Below are 21,027 nucleotides of genomic sequence, written 5' to 3'. Positions count from 1 at the left end.
ACGGGCTCTGGCGGTTCCGAAGCCCTCTGAGCAGTAAACTCTATATTGTTATGCGACATATGTCCATAAACTCTTCGTTGGTCGCTCTTAGTTTTAGTATCCTTCCATTTTCGCAGCCGGGATGATCGAAATACGTGAGACTTTGCTATTTGTTGGGCAGCATAGCGATTGGATTTTTAAATTCGAACTATGTCGGATCGCTTTTATCACTTGTCCATGTATCCACATGATCATCAGGACTATGAAGCTGCTCAATCAATGAAGTTTATAGAATCCTTCGAAGTCGTTTTACAGGGAAAGGTCGTATTTTGTCTTCACTTTCAGATGTAAACTAGGTTTCGCACGTATCACTTCCTCCCGAAATTATGTCGCTATCGTCCTCAGAGAATTCTACCTCGTTGGTAGAAAATTCTTCTTAAAAATATACTGATTCTTCTTCACGATCCATTGTTCTGGGTTGAGGAAATAAGTTATTTATTTTTATTCTAATATTAGAATTTATATAGCTATGTATATGATGTACTTTCGTTAATGCACCACCTTCTAAATATCACCACTTATATAATTCAACACTATGTTTTTTGATAATACGAGTAGATACGGTCTTTTACTTTCAAAAAATCTATCTGATAGAAATATCATTTAGATAGGAAAAGCACCGTCAGTCTCTAAGTTTCTAGGGTAAGTACTATGCTCTTCAGCACAGTCCTCTTCCCAGAGAGCATCCGGTTCCCCTACTTTTTACTCAGTTCTTTGTACAATTGTTTATTACTTTGTAACGTGTAACGTTGAGTCGATGACGTGGGGCCATCGGCCACGTGCACGCACTACAGAAAATATCTTTCAATATGAAGATTTTTATTAAAAACAACAACACTACGAGATAATTCATACGTGGCACTCAGCACAAGAGTATTATTTTGTGACGCCAGCTACGAGTTATCTCGTACTGTTTTTTTTCAATAAAAATACTGTAAATGCCATTGCAATATTATATCAGTAACTTAATATTATTATATTTTGTAAAACTTCATGTTTTCTTTCAAATAAAACCGTGGCACCCAGGGCAAGACGCAGTAAATTTGCGTGGCAGTCAATGGGTTAAAGACTTGAATGATCTTTCGTTTGAAGAAGAGGAAAGTAAAACACAGTATCTAAAAACTCTAGACAAAGAAGAGATAAATCTAACTATTCTTTCCAGTATTTTAAGTGGAGCAGGAGCTAACGCTGCAAAAACCTTTAAAGACTTATATGACCTTTGGTTTGATGAAGAAAGAAGTAAAACAGAATGTTTAAAAATTCTGGAAAAAGGAATAAATCTAACTAATATTTCCAGTATTTTTAATCCCTTGCACTACGCGGAAACTCTGGAAAAGCCGTGCCAAACTCGCCCGGCGGAATGTTCGTGGGAGGAATGCAGCAGCGGAGCTCGAGTGGCGTAATTTGAAACACGACACTTTACGACCGAATTACATAGTTCCGCTCGTATTTACTTCCCGCAATGGAGCTCTTTGGAAATTCAAATGAATTTGAATAAAAAACTAGCAAAAAATAGTTTAATTATTACATATTATAAGAAATAAATTTTGCATAAGTAATAATAATATGATTAAGCAATAGCGGGTAAATATAAATGAAAGCAAATCCACGATAGTAACATTTTAAGTGAAATCAATGTCGTTATCACCAGATCTAAAAATGAGAAACAAAATATAAATAAGCAATTAAATATTAACAAACTATTAAGTTAAAAAATAATTACGAATCAAAAATTAGTAATCTTGCTTAGTATGATAGGTTATAAAACAATTCGGTACATGTAAGGCCACCTTTACATTTTGAGCATTCCCACGTCGTTTCATTTCGTACATTGTGTTTGTGACACACGTTGCATATTCTAGTTGAATGTTGCTTTGCGGGAGTTGGATCAATATGTTTTGCAAAATGAGCCCAATATTGTGCCTGTAAGCATATTGGTGTTTCATATCCTGCAGATGTCGAGCGTCTTGTGTAGTCAGGTAGCTGAACATATTTTAAAATTGCCTCGGCTATATCTATTCTGTAATTCATATATGATTGTCTTTCTGAATCTTGTAATTGTTTTTTTATAATATACGTATTAAATAGGGCCACTTCGGACATGTTAAAATAGAGTTCTTTATAACCCTTCAGATATTTCCTCATGATGGGGAAACATGCCAACATTTGGTCATTGAGGTCAATCCCACCCATTTCACTGTTGTATTCAATCACGTAATTGGGTTTCAATTTGGTTCTAGCGTGTCTATCCCTCACCTCGGTCAATTCCACAGATGCGTGTTTGGTTGTCAACATATAAACATCACGTTTATCGTTCCATTGTTACGAGCCGAGGGCCAGGCAGGTTGGGTGGCCGGAGGTTGCACGCAATTGAGATTTTTGATAGGGGTGCGTAGATCGGCCGATGCTTATTTCGGCATGGGTGGCTACGTTTAAGGTTAGGATAGGGTGCGTAGATCAGCCGATGCTTATTTCGGCACGGGTGGCTACCGTTAAGGTAAGGATAGTATTGGGAGGAATTGGTATTAGACTGCAACGTAACTTTGTAAGAAAAAGAAATAGAGATATACCTCGAGCGGTAAAGACATATCTTTGTGGGTTATACCAACTACTGCTTCGAAATAGGAAATGGAAATAATTGAACTTGTAACCAAAGAAAACTGGTAAAAGCTAATTTATTACGCGTTTCCGGTTTTTACAAATGTATGTAGGTGTTCGCGGACTATCGCGCTCTCAGCTTTTCGCACTGAATCGGCGGGGGCTTCTGATTTGATGTCTACTACCCACTAGATTGTTCGAAGGAGAATTAAGACTCGATCTCACTAGCGTTTCCACGTCGACGAATGACTCGAAACTAGCCCGATTCCCGGTCGCGTTTAGGCCTTTATATAGCCAGATTTTCTCTGGAAAAATGGTAGTGGGGGTGTTCCTATGTGATCCGATTCCAGAAACGTTCGTCGTCGAACCCCTTTGGCGCCAGCCTGGCGTATGCCTTCAGAAAGGAATATAAAAGATTCGTGGGAAGATTCTCCGTACGTTACACCATCTTATAGCTAACAACCCGTTGCACGTTCTGTGTAGATATTCTCCTGGTTTTAATTTCTTTTTTAGAAGATCTTTCGGCATAGTTTTCCTGGTATTACGCACGGTACCAATAACATTTATCTTTTGATTGTGCAATTTCAGAAGTAGAGCGGGTGAGGAATACCATTTGTCCATGTACAGAAGTCTCGAGTGATTTAACGTGCAGCACCTGCCCAAAGGCTTATCCACACGGCCCCCATGGGCGCGGAATTGAGATAAGCTCAATAAGCGCGCTTCCACATGCCAAGCCATGCAAGAGCTACCAGTTACTACGAGAACGCGGACTCTCGTCAGCAGACAACTGGTGGTGCCGAGCCCTTTCTATGCTCTACCGGCTCAGCAGGTCGGTTCCCGAGCTGAATGCCGCAGCTCACCCGTCGAGGCCCCTAACAAATTGAGAGGGGGGCAGAACAAGGAGGGAGGGAAGAGGTAAGGAAAGGAAAGGAAGGAGCCTCTGGCCAGCTTTAGCCATTTACCACTGCCCCCTCGATGGACCTACAGTCCAGCAGTTTTTGCTTCATATAATTTATATATTTTTATTCCAAACCTGGCTCGTTTGGATGGGTTACATTGTTTGTATGCCAAGCAGCCCTTATATTGCATTAATGACTCATTAATACTTATATATTGATCTGGTGTGTAAGTCTTATTGAATTTGTCATTCCAATAATTAATAATTGGTCTTATCTTGTGAAGGCAGTCGTTGCTTTGGACCGTTACATTATTTGCGAAATGATGTGATATTTGAGTGAATCTTTTCAACGGCATTACTGTACCAAATGTAGGAGTTTCTATCACTTCCCGCTCAATATTAGGTTTTTTGACTTGCGTCATCAAAATACACAACGCATAATAAGCGAACATCTCATTCTTGGTGACTGGAAACCAACGATCATCCATTTTCCTTCTTCTCCTGTTTCTCATTATTTGTTGGGCATAAAAATTTGTTTGCGTAACTACAAGGACCAGAAAGTTTCGTCGAATTCAGTAAAAAATAAATCTAATGATCTGTCATGTGTATCTAACTGATCTAAAACATAGTCTTTTACACCATGAGACTCGGAATATTCCCAAATTTTTATTATGGTTTCAGTTTCCTTCCAATTCCAGTCAATACTCGAATAAGATCTAGGATTTTCCTCTTCATCAGTATTATATATAATTAATCTTCGTGCAGGATTCACCACTGGCACAATGACGCTGCTGACATCAGAATTTTCATCACTCTTTGTAACTATTTCTTCTTCTCTTTCATTACTCTCACTTCTCCGCGAGGTAAGTGCTTTATTACCAATTTTGCTTCTTTTCTTATGCATGGTCGTGAGCTTAGTAAAATTATAAATAATGAAGAATATTACTTTCTGTAAAGGAGGCTGTTCGAAACGTATGCACCTTGTACAACGGAATGGTACAAGCTAAAGAACGACTGAAACTTTCTTGGTCTCGCCAAGTGCCCATGTTTATTTAACTTAGAGATGTTATCTGTACCGCGGACCTATAATACTATCCCCTAGGTAACATTTGGCCTATATGGGGACACAGAATGCCATTCGAGATAATCATACTTGGCCCGAGATTAGGACCACGATTCAGACTCGTGATATCTATGTTTGGCATGGAATTGTAGCACGAGTCAGACTCGTGATATTCAATTTTGGCACAAAATTTTCATCACGAGTCAGACTGGTGAAAGTAGTGTAAGGGGTTAATGTAGTAGGAGCTAATGCTGAAAAAGCTTTTAAAAATTTATATGGCTCTTGGTTTGATGCAAAAGGAAATAAAAGACAGAGTTTACAACATTTTATTGCAGTCAAAAATAAGGCGAAGAGCTTTACGCTGCATGACTTATCTAGCAGGTCAAGAGGACGGAAAAACGCACACTATGACGACCCACACATAGAAGAAAAACCATATACGTGTATTGGTTTTGGAGTATTACATTCACTAAACTGACGCTTTAATATCGAAGTGTGCAGTTCGCAAGTGGAAAATTTAGATTTCCAAACGACTAAACTTGAGATCTTCGGTTGTAGAAATATCCGTTTTGCAGTTATTGAGGTGATATTTGCAATATTCGGCCAGAGTGGTGTCAATCTCACGAGCATGACGTCACAAGGTGACCGCCGCTAACAGTTTTTCGTAAACATCGAGAGATTTAGAGCTCGAATCGAAAATTCACAACCGAAGCAACCGAGATAAGGCATGTACAAAGGCAGTGGAGTGTATTACATAATTAAGACATACGGCTAGTGGATCTAAAACACTACCTCGAGGTTCCGACATTTTTCACTACTAGCGCCACAGTTCTCTTCCAAACAAAAAGATGCACCAAAGACGAGCTTGTCAATGACTATAGTCAGTTACAGTCGATAATACAGATCGACAAGTTACATAGTTTTATACTTCCATCTAAAATATTTCGGACTAGGAAAAGGTGGCATGCGGGGCAGTCCCCATACTCGAGCGGCACGGTAGTTACAGCAGCTACGCTCGTCGAATATTGTAAATATCTCAAGTATAATAAAAAAGTGGTCATTTCTGCAACCTTGAGCTTAGACTTTTCGAAATCGAAATATCCAACTCCCGAACTGCTCACTTGAATATTAGCACGTCCATCTTAGTTGATGTGAACAGTTGTCACAAAGATATTCTCCGACGCCCTAGGTTTCTTGACCAGGGGAAGGTGGCATGCGGGACATTTTGCAACATAATCTTTGAAAACATTAAAAAGTTCTGATTTGTGTTCCATTAGATATGTAACACAATAATGAGTGTACTCATCTATGAATGTTACAAAATAATTTTTGTTATTTATTTTGGAAGGATTAATTGGACCGCACACGTCCGAATGTACTATAAACAAAGGTCCTTTTACATGATCTTTATCTTTATTCTTTTTAAATGGCAATCGTGTTTGTTTTCCTTTAATGCAAGCTTCGCATAAGTTATTATTTAGTATTATTTTATTTACCAATTCAATATCGCTAATCATACCTTTATTTCTTAACTCTAAGAATTTACCTTTTCCAATATGTCCCAAACGTTCATGCCGTAGTTCAAAATTAGCTTTGATAGTGTTGTACATTTGGACTGAGTTTACTTGTTCATACTTTATTTTCATGCTCTACATCTATCTCTTCTAATTTTCCTCCAGCTGCTTTCAATTCAGTGATTAGGCCATCAAATGTCGTGAAGTGTCTCATCAATGGGGTGTCACTTTGCAATTTTGTACTCAGTAATTTCTTTCGCAGAGCCAGTTGAGTGGCGAGACTTTTTCGCTTGTACAAATTGTCCAAATTTCTGAAGATTTCTCTCGCACTGTTTTCTGGTTTCACGAAACATAGTAACGAGTCTGGCAGATTCTCTGTAATTATGCCTTCTGCTTTATCCCACTTCTCCGTTTTATTCAGTGGTGGTTCTTCGTCGATTATTTTAGTTTTGTCAGCACAGCACGTACACGGAATTTCGAAACACTGTATCGTTCACCATCGAACACTTTAATGTTTCGTTTTGTACCCGCACTTTCCATTCCATTGTTCTATAAGTATTTACAGTTTCTGTTTATGACACTAGAACGTTACACGTTAAAATAATAGCGTTCTCTTTGCACAGTCCTTTTACACTTCCTTTGAATGTAAACTCGCTCGTACCAGACGAAGAAGTGTAGCGACCAGTCGTGCGCACAATAGGAACTTCAGTCCTCGTGCAAACGGCCAGCGTAATTTATGACTCTCCTTCGAAGAAGCTATTTTTGAGATGACAAGTCCCAAACCTTGACAGCACATGTTTGCAATAGAGTTTTTTTAAGAAATTCCTCAATAGCTACAGAGACCGTCATTAATTAGGAGAGTTTCCGAAGGGTACTCGAAGCGGATCCAGCGACTCAAGGGCCATGTGGTCCGACGCGGGTGATCCGGAGGAAAAGTTTCACACGTTGTCACGTACAACTCATTATCCCCTCTGATTACTACGCCGTCCCGAAAATACGCAAAGAGCGTAAGAGGCAGGCGGTAAAAAGGACAAAATGAGCAACGCTGATTGGAAAGGCCCAACGCGTGGGGTTGACCAATCAGGGTTGTTCAAGAGTTTTACCAGGGAAAACGGCGAAGGGAAAAAGCAGACTCATTCACTGCATCGCGACTCGCCCTAAGACACAGTCCGCGGAAATAAAGTTTTTCCACCGCACACGAATGTACTAGTAATTCCGAACCATCCTACCCAAAGAAGAAAATTTTATATATTTTATATTTTATAACATCTATTGGGATTATGACTTGGATTATTTCTTAAATGAATATGATCTTAATTCTTTTTCTTAAAAGTTTTATTATTACTTTTATTTGAGAGAAGGTATATGTACGAAATGACTGAGAAACCATATTCAACTAAGAGACGGGCGACTGAATATCGCTTGGCTATATACCCTTTTCGGTGTTAGGAATATTATCTTGAATCTGACAAGTTCGGAGATGACTGCATTTTCGCAAAGAAAAGAGTTACTTCAAATGACGCTCACAAATTCAAGTCTGCCCCGCATGCCACCTTCCCCTGGTCAAAAAACCTAGAGCCTGGTAGAATATCTTCGTGACAACTGTTCATATCAACTAAGATAGATGTACCAATATTCAAGTGATCAGTTCGAGAGTTGGGTATTTCGATTCCGAAAAGTCTAAGCTGAGTTGCTTCGGTTGTAGAAATGGCCATTTTTTTATTATACTTGAGATATTTACAATATTCGACGAGCGTTGCTGCTATAACTGCCACGCCGCTCACGAGTATGGGGACTGCCCTGCATGCCACCTTCCCCTGGTCAAGAAACATAGAGCGTGACAGAACGGGCTCATGAAGCAGGAATCAGTTTCATGAAACTCAGTTTGTTTTAACTACAACGGTTTGAAACGGTTTTAACGACATGGCAACATTGCAGCGAGGAATGAAATGTGGCAACCATGTTTAGTCGCTATCCTTCTGTTTCAGCTTTTTTTCTCTCTTCCGCTACTGTTCAATTTTCTTACATTCCTGAGTCGGTATTTCATACATTCTTTTTTACCGATACATCGTGTTCGATACCTGTGCGTGTGCCACCTGGCGGTCGAAAATATTTCTAATTTGCTTTGTTTAATGTCCGTTCGCACAACTGCAGCGCGACGATCAACTCCGTCAAGGTCAAATACGGGCTTTCCAGGTTAAGTATCTGCATTGCGAGCTCCTGGAAATTTATAATGCGAGTCTCCGGCACGGAATCTTCCCTGACCCATGGAAGATTGGATCCATCCGCGCCCTCCTAAAAAGCTCTGATAGGAGCACGAGCAGCCCTGCATCGTACCGTCCAATCTGCCTGCTGTCGGTCCTGGGTAAGTGCTATAAGTGGCTCTTACTTAATAGACTTCAGCCCACCCTATTAGACCCCCGATACGCAAGCGTGCATCAATACGGGTTCAGGACCGACAAATCAACAACCGACGCCATCCTCGAGATGAGGAAGCTGGTGACCGCCTCACAGCAGAAGTACGTGCTGGCCCTCCTCTTCGATATCAAGGGAGCCTTCGACAACGTGTGGTGGCCCAGCATTCTGTACCACCTCAGGACAAGGTCGTGCCCCGGGAACCTCTACAGGGTTATCGCGGACTATCTCCGTGACCGTTCGGCCATCCTCGTCGGCAGGCGCGGGCGAGTTACTAAAGCGGCAACCAAGAGCTGCCCTCAGAGCTCCATCCTCGGCCCTGGCCTCTGGAATCTTGTCCTCGACGATCTTCTCCGGGCATTAAATGATGCTGGATGCAAATTCGTGGCCTATGCGGATGACCTCCTGGTGCTCGACGATGGGAACAGTCGCCTTCAATTGAAGCAAACCGGCCGTATCGTGGTGGCGACCGTGGAAGACTGGTGTAGGAGGTAGAAGCTGTCCCTGTCACCCGAGAAGAGCGAGATGATCCTGCTGAGGGGGGCGCTGGACATCAGGAGGCCCCCTTCCATCAAGGTAGGAGGGAGACGGATCCACATGGCCAGGACCGTTCGCTACTTGGGTGTCCACTTCGACGAGCGCCACAAAATTGGATCACACGTGAGAGCCGTCAGGGCAAAATGCCTGGAGAAGTTCGGAACCCTCCTGGCCGTCGCCAGGCGGGACTGAGGCCTCAAGCTGAATTGCCTGCTCACACTATACAAGGGTGTCTTCACACCCATCGCCACATATGCGGCCGCGGCGGACGCGCTCCCCGTGCTGTTGGGGGTGCCTCCCATCAGCCTCAAGCGCAAGGAAGTGGACTGCGGCTACAGGCTCCGGCGAGGCATCGAGACGGCCACGGTTGTGCCCTCGGCGGAGGTGGATGGGGAAACGGGCATGGTCACGATTGCGACCATCCGCGCGGTCCTTTTGGACGAGTGGCGGACTGCATGGACCAACAGCCCCAAGGGAAGACACGCCTTCCGTGTCTTCCCTAACGTCGAAGCGAGACTGAGGGCAGAGTGTGTGAGGCACAACCACTTCACCTTTCAGTTCCTCACGGTACACGGCGACTTTGCGGCCAAACTCCACCACATTGGCATCGTCCGGACCCCGAACTGCAGATGCGGCCACAGCCGGGATGACCAGGAACACACCCTCCTCGACTGCCCGCTATTCACCGAGGAGAGAAGGAGCCTGCGGGAGCGCTGCGCAGCCATGGGCATCGGGTGGCCACCGACTCAGGCCGCACTGGTGACCAGGGACATCTTCTAGGACTTCGCTGCTGCGGCAAAGAACATCCTGCGGGATAAAGAGCGCCTCTGGGAAAAACCCGCCATGGGGAGGCCCCCGAACGCAACCAGGACTCTGGAGACCCACCGAACCACCATCGTCACCAGGGCTGCCACGGCTGGCAATGCAGGACTCTCCTCCAACCCGGACTCTCCCCATCCTCCCGATCCTCCTCCTCCTCATCCCCCATACTAACACACACACACGCGCTCGCGCGCACCAGCCCTTACCGCAATAGCAAACGACACTTCGATGCTGAAGCGGTCGAGCTTTGTCGGTGACAGCTTCGGCTGAAACCAACCTGCATGGGATCGGCCGGCGCTAAGCGACGACCAGAGCTGACTAAACGAGTCGCCTCCTTTAGGCCTTTGAGGGCAGGGTTTTTCAAAGCAATCCTGACAGAACATCACGTCAGCGGTTCCCCTTGTAGTGGTACTCCGTAGAGTAGTAGCCAAATTCCATCTGGCAGGTCGAAGCCGATATGGGCGCAAGCTTCAGGAGCGGCGAAGTTGATCAATCGACCAAACAACGACCATAGTTTAATGTCCCTATATACGCGGACTCACCGCTAGGTGGCGAGGTGTGAGGACGCGTGTCCACGTCGCTCCATCTCAGGGATCGAATTAAAGTGGTTAAAAGTGTCGAGAGATCTAAGTGCATCGCATAAAAGTGTAGTACTAGTGGAGACGAACAATTCTAGACACTAAACGTGAAAATCGATAAAAAAACTATTAAAAATATTGAAGTGTAAAGTTTTCGCTCAACACGTGTCCCGACTCATCGAAGTCCGGGACACGGGAGATCAAATTCCTGCGGGAATAGCGGTCGAATCCAAAATCAGTGCATAACAAAGTGAAGTGCTTGTGATACCGATTAATCGGACACATATAAAGTGTAAATCGTGAAAAAACTGTGGAAGTTAATACTGAAAAACAGATCGAGGAAAAACATGTGCTTCCACGTCGAGCTTCGGGACGCCACCGCCGGCGTGGCTGCGGCGCTCCGGTCGAACGTTGCGCGTTGTGATTGGCTGCCGCGGGGCCAAACAAGGCAACGAGTTTCCACTCCATGCCAACGGAATCAGTGCCGCCAACCAAAAAATTTTTGGCAGGGGGTTGGCAGCAATAGTTATTCCTAGCAAAAAATTACATCGAGTCCCCGCTCGAGTGTCCACGGACCCAAAAAAATTTTCCGAGCGCCAATTTAAAATTTTCTTCAGAGAACTCTATTGAACTGTTATAAGCAGTTGTTTAAACAATTTAAATTGTTTAAGCAATTTTTTTCAAACAAATTTTTGACAAAGTTTTTGTTTTTTTCGGTGCTAGTGATAAGTGCGACGTGACAAGCGGGGCAGCCGTGGAAGTGGAAGACAACTGGAAGGTCGTCCAATGCAAAGCTGCCAGAAAACTAAGTGAGGCCATTGAACGAAAAAATCAACTTAAAAGGAAGGCCAACTCGGACATGGACCAAGAAAACGAAAGGAGACTCAACGACGAAGAATCCACTGAGCCCTCTCCCTTACTCCTCCTGCTACCAACCGAGGACGTCAAGCACTTTAAAAACCTCATCAAAGAGGCATACATTTACACTGCGATATAGGAACTCCATTGAGGCTAAGTTGGAAAGTCTCAGCAACATTGTCCAAAACGTCGTACACACAGTTAGCAAATTAAACAAAACTGAGACCCAACACAGGAGAAACAGCAACAAAACAGGAGCCTCATACGCAACCATTGCGCGCTCTACGCCCACTACCACGGCCCACACCAAAAGACCCATCCCTACAAGATACATGGCAACAATCTACCCAGCAACAAACACCGAAACGTGCAGTATAGCGAGGACACAAAACAGACTATCATCAAAAACATCGCACCTACAAAGGATAACATCAAAGTCAGGAACGTACGTAAAATAAGGGACAATGGCGTCCTGATAGAAACGGCGACTAAGGAGGATATGGAAAAAATCCTTCGAAACAAAAAGATCGCGGAAGCCAAGCTCATAGCCGACCTGCCGCCGAACAGCATGGGCATGAATACGCAGCTAATCATAGATAACAAAACCTTTTTCCAGCAACGCATCTAGAAATAAAATAAAAAGCGCCCTAGCCGTCTGCAACCCGGCGTTCACGGAACTGAAGATTGATCACCTGTGTAACACACACTTCACCTGTGAAGAGCTTACGGCAGGGGATACAACTTCTATGTCGTGAGCGCCTATTTCCAGTGCTCGGACCCCATCACCGGGTATATTGACCATCTGGATAAAATACTGTCCAGCCTCCGGGGCAAGAGCGTCATTGTCCTTGCGGATGTGAATGCCAAGTCGACGCTGTGGCACAATGCAAATACGGACAACAGAGGGGAATTGGTGGAGGATTTAATCTCCCACCACAACCTCTTCGTCGTTAACAGGCCTTTCAGCCTGTGGACCTTCGACAATACGAGAGGCAGATCTAACGTTGATGTATCTCTGGTCGCCGCTCCGCTGGTGAACAGAGTGCATGTATGGTAGATACACAACAGACAAACCGCGAGCGACCATAACATAATCACACTACAAATAGAGTACTCTTCAGCAGGGGCTCCCAGATTCTCCTCGAACAGATTCAACCTGAAACGAGCGAATTGGGAGAAATTTGAGAAAATACTCACTGCCGAGTCGCGGCATATTCATGAATCGACTGCATTGTGCGACAGCGACGCCAACCGGCAGGCTACGGTAATCGAGGGCATGATAGCTCGCGCCTGTAATGCGACAATCCCCAGGGAAACCTGCTTCGCTAAGTCGGTTCCCTGGTGGACGACGGAGCTGGACACACTGGAAAAGAAAGTCCGAAGGCTCAGGAGACAGTGCCAACACACTAGAAACCGCACACAGCTAGAACAACTAACAAAACAATACAAACAAACAAGAAACAAACACCATGCCCACATTAGAAAAGCAAAACTCCTCAGCTGGCACTCGTTTGTGATAGCTGAGGGAAACAAAGACCCCTGGGGAGTAGTGTACAGGCTACAAACCAGGAAAGTAGACGCCGCTAAGGTCTGCAACAGCCTCACAGACAATAACACACACACAACCACACGGTAAGACACCGCTGCACTGCTTCTGCGTAGCCTTATACCGGATGATGGGACGAGTACTGAGACGCAATGGCACAGGCGACTTCGGTCTAATGTACAAGAGCCACCCAACACCGCTGACACCACTCGCTTCACCACTGCGGAGATTGATGCTGCCATTCGAAAAGTGAAAAGGAGGAAGGCCCTAGGCATTGACGCAATGGAACCCGAAGTAGTACGAAGGGCCTGGCCCATACTACACGTGGAGATTACGCAACTGTTCAACATGTGTCTCTCATCGGCTACATTTCCGGAAAGGAAATGTGTCCTTGTCCAAATCCAATGTCTATAAAAATCTTATAGACTTGTCTGTCTCCTCTCAGTACTCAGCAAGATTCTGGAGAGGCTGATAGTTGCAAAATTGATAAGTATATTTGAGAAACATACACTTACCTCTGATCTGCAATTCGGCTTCCGTCCAGCCAGATCCACGGAGGAAGCAGTTGTTAAAGTCAGGCGCACCACTTCGCAAAGTCAAGAGAGATACATGATAGGTGTACTTTTTGACATAGCTGATGCATTCGACAATGTCTGGTGGTCTTCTATCCTGGACAGCCTGAGGAAACGCAACTGTCCGGCAAACCTGTACAGACTCATCCAGAGCTACCTCTCGGGGAGATCTGTACAGATTAAAAGCAATAGCAACATTGTAGATAGGATGTAGGATGCCCCCAAGGCTCGGTCCCGGGACCGAGGTTTTGGAACCTGGTATTTGACGGCCTACTAAATATCCTGACACACAGCAACATCATAAGCGTCGCATATGCCCGATGACCTCTTAGTTCTGATCTCTGGGGACTCCAGGAAGAAACTTGAGATCAGAGGCAACGCGGCGACTAAACTCATTACGGACTGGTGCAAAAACCACAAGTTGCACCTTTCCGAATCCAAAACGGAGATGATCCTCCTTAAAGGAATATTGGACATGAAGTGCCCTCCCACAATGAAAATTGGGAGCGGTTCAATAGCAATGAAAAAAGCCGTCAGATACCTAGGAGTGAACTTCGGCCCAGATTTAACATCACCCCGCACGTAACGGAGGTCTCTCGGAAAAGCAGGGCCGTATTCCAGGGCCTCGCAAGAGTATGTAAAGCTAAATGGTGTCACAATTACGGCACCACCCTCAAGCTTTACAAGGGTGTCTTCGTGCCAATTGTGACGTACGCTGCTGCCGGGTGGGCAGACAAAACGAATGTCCACCACCTAAGAAGCCTACAAAGTGCCCAGAGGCATGCCCTTGTAGCGACCAGTCGTGCGCATGATAGCACATGTTTGCAATAGAGTCTTTTAAGAAATTCCTCAACAACTAAAGAGACCGTCATAAATTAGGAGAGTTTCCGAAGGGTACTCGAAGCGGACCCAGCGACCCAAAGGCCATGTGGTCCGACGCGGGTGACCCGGAGGAAAAGTTCCACACGTTGTCACGTACAACTCATCATCCCCTCCGATTACCACGCCGTCCCGAAAATACGCAAAAAGTGTAAGGGGCAGGCGGTAAGAAGGACAAAATGAGCAACGCTGATTGGAAAGGCCCAACGCGTGGGGTTGACCAATCAGGGTTGTTCAAGAATTTTACCAAGGCAAACGGCGAAAGGAAAAAGAAAACTGGTACACTGCATCGCGACTCGTCCGAAGACATAGTCCGCGAAAATAAAGAAGTATTTACCACCGCACACGAGCGTACTAGTGATTTCGAACTAACCTACCCGAAACCCTCTTAAGGGTTACAAGGGCATACAGAACAATTCCGAACGAGGCTCTGATGGTTTTGATCTTGCCTAAGCCGATAGACTTCGTTCTTCAGGAAAGAATGGCAGCATATCGTCTCAGGAGGGGGAAGAGGTGAAGATTGGAAATACGATCCTCTCATCAGGCTCACAAACACAACACGACAACAATGACAATACAACAGAAAAAATACTACGCAACATAAAAAACCACACCCTGAATATCTGGCAAGAAAGATGGGATTCCACCTCGAAGGGCAGAACCACCTATGAATTCTTCCCAGATATCAGGACAAGACTAGGGGTGAGACTGGAGTTGGACTTCTACGTCTCGCAGCTCCTGTCGGGGCATGGCAAGTTCAATTCCAAGCTAAAGCAGCTGAACTTGGCAGAAGCCGACACCTGCGAGTGCGAGGGGTCCGACACAGTGGCACACCTCATATTTGACTGCCTACTATATGAGACACACCGACAGAAGATACGCAGACAAGCCGACAAGCTCCAACTCCCGTGGCCCTGCGACCTAAATAGGTTTACCGAACCAGAGTTGGTCAAGCACCTCCAGAAGCTCGCGACAAGTGCCATGAAGGCACGAGAATAACCTCAGACATTGTGGTCGATTCTCGGCATCGCAGGCATCTTGCACGTAAAGCAAGATGAGCCGAATCGTCCGCAAACACTCATGTATTGCACACAAAACATGAGCCTGCATGGGACTGAGCGTACGCTGGCAACCCCGCCTCCTCGTGGCCTCCGCTGGAAACACCGCTCCACCCACCCCCAAGTAGGGCCTGCACAGTGGCGCAGTGGCCAAGTGGGTTGTCTCCTGAAAAGGACAGTCCACCTTTCTGATGATCCCCACCAAAGGTGAAGGAAGGGTTTTTCCAAGCACGGCTCCCCTCGTATTGGTTTATGCTACCTTAACACCGCCAGTATAAGCTGCACATGGCAGCTTTGGAATGGCAGAGCCGGCTAACGCCCCATACAGCTCACTTAACCCTTAGAGCTCTATGGACGCATATATGCGTTTGGCGAAAGTCATCCGTGTAGCCTAAGGCTGCATTTATGTGTGTTCTCTAAGTTATCGGCCTGGACTAAGGGCGCATATATGCGTTCGTTGATTTTTTCAATCAATATGCAGTTATTTTCGTGTAAAATTAATACAGGGGCACTCGTTAGTAATTTGCCTTCTTTAGGTAGCGGTTGGGCAATATTAGGGTCATATCCCATTTTATGTCCCACTCTCTAACCAATTAGAATTCAAAATAATTACCTGCACTGTCACTTTCTCGCGACTCAAAGCACTCAAAACGACTCAGTCAGCAGTATCGTCTTGTAAATGTAAGAACCTTACGGTCTCGCTCGCGTCAACAACGATAGTGCGGAATATAACTTGTTCGATTTTTTTTTATTCGTGACACCCTACAAAATGTCAAATCTTGAGGAATATTTCACAAGGGACGACAGTGAAATAGAATATAGTGAATCACTATCATCAGACATTGAATCAGAAGAATTAATTGATGAAAAAAGAACAAATAGAAAACGACCCAGGAAGTTAAGCACATCATCGGAAGAGGAAAATTCAGAAGGGGGCGAAAATGTCGAGACTTCTCACCAATATGGAACATTATTCTGGTCAAAAAGGAACTTAACTCCTGCAATACATATCTTCGACGACCAAAATTCAGGAGTAAAGGGAAAATTGAATCCAAAATCAACACCCAAGGCGTCTAAGCCTTTATGATGATGTTCCCGGAAGAATTAGTGTGTGAAATCACCGAGCAGAGAAACAATTATTACAAATGCGTACAACAGTGTACGGACTATAACAAGAGTTCCCGTTTGAAGAATTGGAAGGATACTTCAGTCTGCGAAATGTATGGATTTTTATGCATTTCAATGCTAATGCCGCGTTCGAAGAAACTTTCGTTGAAGGAGTACTGGTCGACGGACGAGCTGCTGAAAAGCGGTATTTTCCGCAAAATTATGTCACGGGATCGGTACATGATGTTGTTACAAATGTTGCACTTCAATGATAACAGTACAGCCACGGACGATCCGTTAGTCAAAATACGGCCAGTCATCCATAAGATAAAAACTTCGTTTTCGCAGTCATTCGTACCGTACGAAAATCTGTGCATCGGCGAAAGTCTTTTACTTTACAAAGGCAGATGTTATTTTAAACAGTTCATACCATCCAAAAGAAGTAGGTTTGGCATTAAATCGTTTGTTCTTTGTGACTGCAAAACTAATTATGTACTGGACTTTATAATTTATACCGGCCAAAAAACAAACATCAAGAGAAGTGACACAGCCATTGGAATCTCTGGAGATGTTGTAACGACGCTGCTTCAGCCATATCTTGGAATAGGCCATACGGTGATTACAGACAATTGGTACACAAGCCCACTATTGTATACTTTGTTACACGAGAAGGAAACCAACGCATTTGGGACAGTTCGAAAAAATAGAAGACAAATGCCCCGCGTGGGCGACAAATTGAAGAGAGGAGAAACTTGCTACCGGTCAACTGACATTTTATTGGCAATGAAATGGCATGACAAGAAAGAGGTTTGGATGTTGTCTTCTGCACATGAAGCTATATTGAGTGTATTACGGATTATAATTCCAAGATGGGTGCTGTAGACAGAGTGAATATGACCTTAAGTACACTTAATTCAGTAAGTGTTTTCCACGTGTTAGATTTAGTCGTATATAATGCATATATTTTGCATCAAAATTGTACTGGTACGAAACAAACATTTATTGAATTCCATTTAGCGCTAATGAAAGACATTTTACGAAAATATCCGCAAAGAGTAGAAGCGTGGCAGGAGGAGGAAACAGAAAATCTGAGGATTTACCGTTTAGGTTAACTGAAAGGCATTTTCTGTCGAAATGTGAGAATAGTTGACCAGAAGAAAGTGTGTTGTTTGCGTAAAAAGTAACAGAAGGAGCGATACGCAATACGAATGTAAAAAATGCGATGTCGGTCTATGTATTGATAATTGTTTTGAAATTTTTCACACACAATTAAATTATTAATTCCTGTGTGTGTGTGTGTGTGTGTTGTAAATATCAAATTAAGTTTTTTAGTTGATTGTAAAATTTAATGTTTTAAATTGTTAATGTTTATAATACATAATTTTAACTATAACTTATTACTGTTTGCGCCTTGAATAGTCACTTCAGTGTGGCAAAAAAGTATTCCGCCTTCAGCAATGGTCAGCGATAGCCGCACTCCGACCCTACGAACCGTTTCGGCCAGGAGTATTCAGAGCGCAAAAGGTTAAGTAGACAGTCAAATGTCCCTATCTCCAGTCTCAAAAGACCAACCCCGTCTCCTCGTGGTGGAGACTAAAATACTGTCCCGAAAGTTCCGTATAGAGTTGTTTTGTGTTCACCCGAGTTCAATTGTTTCAAGGTTATATTCTCCCTGTTCATATTCATTTTGTCACTTATTCAAAATTGTAACGGAACATCGCACACGTTGAACTGCGGTAAATCTGGCTACTATATATATATTGTATTTTTCGCAAATAATCTATTTGAAGTGTCGAATTATTTTCATTAGAACTGCAGTAGCATATACCGGACAGAATGTTAAGTGTAAGTAAACTTTGTCTGCGGGGTATTCCAAATTTCGGCGAAGAAGATGAATTATTTATGGTCGAAATGGTACCGGGTAGACGACCATCATCAAGGCATTGAGATATGCTATTTGTGGGGAATTTCCTCCCTCATCGAATCATGAAAAATTCTTAGTACGAGATCCGACTTTGACAATGGCATCCTCGGTAAAATTGTTTCCTATCATGCTATATACTTGATTGCTGTTCATTTCATTGGCATTCTTATTTTTGTACAGGTCTGAGCTGTTGTAAAGGCCGCAACAGTGGAGAATATAGGTAGTATTCTTGCAATATCTAGAATATTTGAATGCTCTAGAAGAATTAATGAACTAAAATTTAAGACTTTCGATAATATCGTGAGTAGACTCGTTAATGGTAGAAGAAACAATCGAAGTGTTAACATTGACACAGAACAATGTATTAACAATGTGTTAACCACGAGTGTTTGGAAACCATAATCGGATTGCGTTATGTTAACAAATGAAGAAACAAACAAAGGAACAAATGAACGAATACTGAAACAATGAACAAATGTTCAAACGAACTAACGAGCAAACGTACAAACGGGCAAACGTACAAACGGGAACACGTACAAACGGGCAAACGAACTAACGAACAAACGAACAAACGAACAAACGAACAAACGAACAAACGAACAAACGAACAAACGAACAAACGAACAAACGAACAAACGAACAAACGAACAAACGAACAAACGAACAAACGAACAAACGAACAAACGAACAAACGAACAAACGAACAAACGAACAAACGAACAAACGAACAAACGAACAAACGAACAAACGAACAAACGAACAAACGAACAAACGAACAAACGAACAAACGAACAAACGAACAAACGAACAAACGAACAAACGAACAAACGAACAAACGAACAAACGAACAAACGAACAAACGAACAAACGAACAAACGAACAAACGAACAAACGAACAAACGAACAAACGAACAAACGAACAAACGAACAAACGAACAAACGAACAAACGAACAAACGAACAAACGAACAAACGAACAAACGAACAAACGAACAAACGAACAAACGAACAAACGAACAAACGAACAAACGAACAAACGAACAAACGAACAAACGAACAAACGAACAAACGAACAAACGAACAAACGAACAAACGAACAAACGAACAAACGAACAAACGAACAAACGAACAAACGAACAAACGAACAAACGAACAAACGAACAAACGAACAAACGAACAAACGAACAAACGAACAAACGAACAAACGAACAAACGAACAAACGAACAAACGAACAAACGAACAAACGAACAAACGAACAAACGAACAAACGAACAAACGAACAAACGAACAAACGAACAAACGAACAATCGAACAAACGAACAAACGAACAAACGAACAATCGAACAATCGAACAATCAAACAATCAAACAATCGAACAAATGGACAAACGAACAAACGAACAAACGGACAAACGGACAGACGGACAATCCAACAGATGAACAAATGAACAAATACTGTAAGAATGAACAAATATACAAATCATAAAACGAAAAAAGGAACAAGGAAGAAACAAACAAAGGAACAAGTTAACAAATACTGAAACAATGAACAAATGAGCAAAAGTGCAAATGAACAAATAATCAAATTTACAACTGAACAAATGTACATTTCTGACGTGTTGTGTTTACAAGGCCTAGATGAGAATGTGTTGTCGGGCAGCAGGGATAGCAAGATTCTGCAGAAAATGCACACATTAACCTTGACATAACCTTGATTAATTAATCAAATGTTTGTTGTAATATGTGCCTTTTCTACAGAATCTTGCTATCCCTGCTGCCCGACGACACATTCTCATCTAGGCATTGTAAACACAACACGTCAGAAATGTGCCGACACCTACAAAAACATATTTCAAGTGTCTTAAAGATGTTTCGAAACATACGCCTTTAAATAATCTTGTTTCGGACGTTGTTCCAATGTCTGAAATAATATGTCTTAAAGAAATCTATTTGAGCTCGTAAGACGTTCAGACTTAAAAAGGACGAAAAATGGATGTCTATAAGACGTCTTATGCTTATTGGGATATACATAGATTACACGTGTCGAGCGTAGGTAACCGAACCGATTCTAGATGCGCGTATTAGACGCTAGGGAACCGGACCAATCGAAAATACACGCATAGAGCGCAAGGTAGCCGGACAGAGAGGAAATGCGCTTATAGAGAACTGGACTGGCAAAGCGAGCAGTTCGCTCCCTGCCGAATTTCATATCTACAATTTTACGAATTGCTTGCTAGTTGCGTCTTTCCTCTGCAGTTTAGAAAAATGTAACACTGGGGTTCGCGTCGGTGAAGGTGGAAAAAAAGCGTTATTTTTCCCAATATATAAACTTTATTCAAACTCTATCTTAACCTATCGGTGGACGAATTAACAATTAAAACCTATTATTATAAACAAATATTTCGGTGAGATTTCGAGGTCTAAACAACACAGTTAAATTAATCTGTAATCGAAAATAACAAACTCAAATAATCTTTAAAAAATTAACAAAAATAAATTATCTTCTTCTATATAACAAAATTAACATATTATTGTGGGAGAAAGCCTTCCTTGTAGGTATCGTTAATAGCCTGTTCCATTTGCATCATCAAATCGCTTAGTTAACATCACGTGATTGCAA

Source organism: Megalopta genalis, unplaced genomic scaffold (assembly GCF_051020955.1).
Source record: "Megalopta genalis isolate 19385.01 unplaced genomic scaffold, iyMegGena1_principal scaffold0143, whole genome shotgun sequence".
In the NCBI taxonomy this organism is placed as follows: domain Eukaryota; kingdom Metazoa; phylum Arthropoda; class Insecta; order Hymenoptera; family Halictidae; genus Megalopta; species Megalopta genalis.
Note: the sequence above shows the minus strand (reverse complement) of the source record.